Source organism: Penaeus monodon, chromosome 20, assembly GCF_015228065.2.
Source record: "Penaeus monodon isolate SGIC_2016 chromosome 20, NSTDA_Pmon_1, whole genome shotgun sequence".
NCBI classification, from domain to species: Eukaryota; Metazoa; Arthropoda; class Malacostraca; order Decapoda; family Penaeidae; genus Penaeus; species Penaeus monodon.
Window position 1 is genome coordinate 14,505,922 of NC_051405.1, and position 1,195 is coordinate 14,507,116.

Genomic DNA, 1,195 nt, shown 5'->3' on the forward strand with positions numbered 1-1,195 from the left:
CTGCTGTATTATATATGCATTATATATGCACTCCAGGCATTAATGATTATCGTTTGTAATACACATAGGGTTACTTTTTGGCCCATTAGAAAAGCTACAAATGATATGCCTTGTGATATTCCCAAAAATGTTATCATAACCTTTGCACTAGATCTTTCTGATTTGTACTTGATGGTTCATTTGCACATTGTGCATGTCACTGTTTTAGTTGCTGCTTGCTCTCAGGATCAAATTGACAGATTTGTTTCATATCTACTCACTAATCTCAAAGACATTATTCTGAAAATTTGTCCAACTGGTTGAGAAGGTCCATCAGCTGACCATAGTGTAACAGATGGCATGCTTGAGTACCAAGATGATCTAACCTACACCGACTCCACAGAAATATTCAGTATTTGTTCCATTCTCTCAGCTGCATTTTGGCAGGTCATCCTCAACCAGTTTTGGAACTTACTCAACATTTTTATCACTGGGTTGAGGATGTTAATGACCTTTTCTTGTGATGCTTATCTTCATCTGCTTCCTGCGTAGACATGAAATGAGCAGTCCATTTGTTTGCAGTATTCTTCTGCGTTGAAGCTGTCTCCATAAATTTTTCTCGTAGCAGTGATGTCTCTTTCCATTCACAAAAAAAATTCATTACTGGTCCGTGCTTGGCATGGTTCTTAATTCCTGCTGTTATATGGGTACAATAAATTTTTCAAAAGTGCATGGAAAGAAGTCCAGTTTTAACCTGAAATTTCATGATCGTACTACACATGTTTTAGTTGATGTTATTTTACTGTAGCTGTGAAAGTGTAACAGATACTTATCTTATAATAAATTTCTGCAAGATTTTTGGATGCCCCTTGTGTATATACATATAGATATGTATCTCTTGTATGTGTCTACTTTACATGTATCATGCTAGGCAAAGAGAGGATCTTGTAGGAGGAGGAGACAGATTATCAGAAATATGTCTGTGATTTATAATCAGTTTCTTACCCCAATTTTTGAGATAGATATGCTGCATTTAAAGTTACAGAAGAAAAAGATGTAGAGAAAATAGAAAATGAATGCAGAAATAGAGATCAGAGTGTTTGCTTTGTAAATTGCAGGCTGAAAAAGTGTCAGAAAACATCTTGTAAATTTTAATTGATGATTGGCTCTCAGAAAGATTTTTTTGGGAGGTCTTCCTCTAGAATTTTGCTTTAAA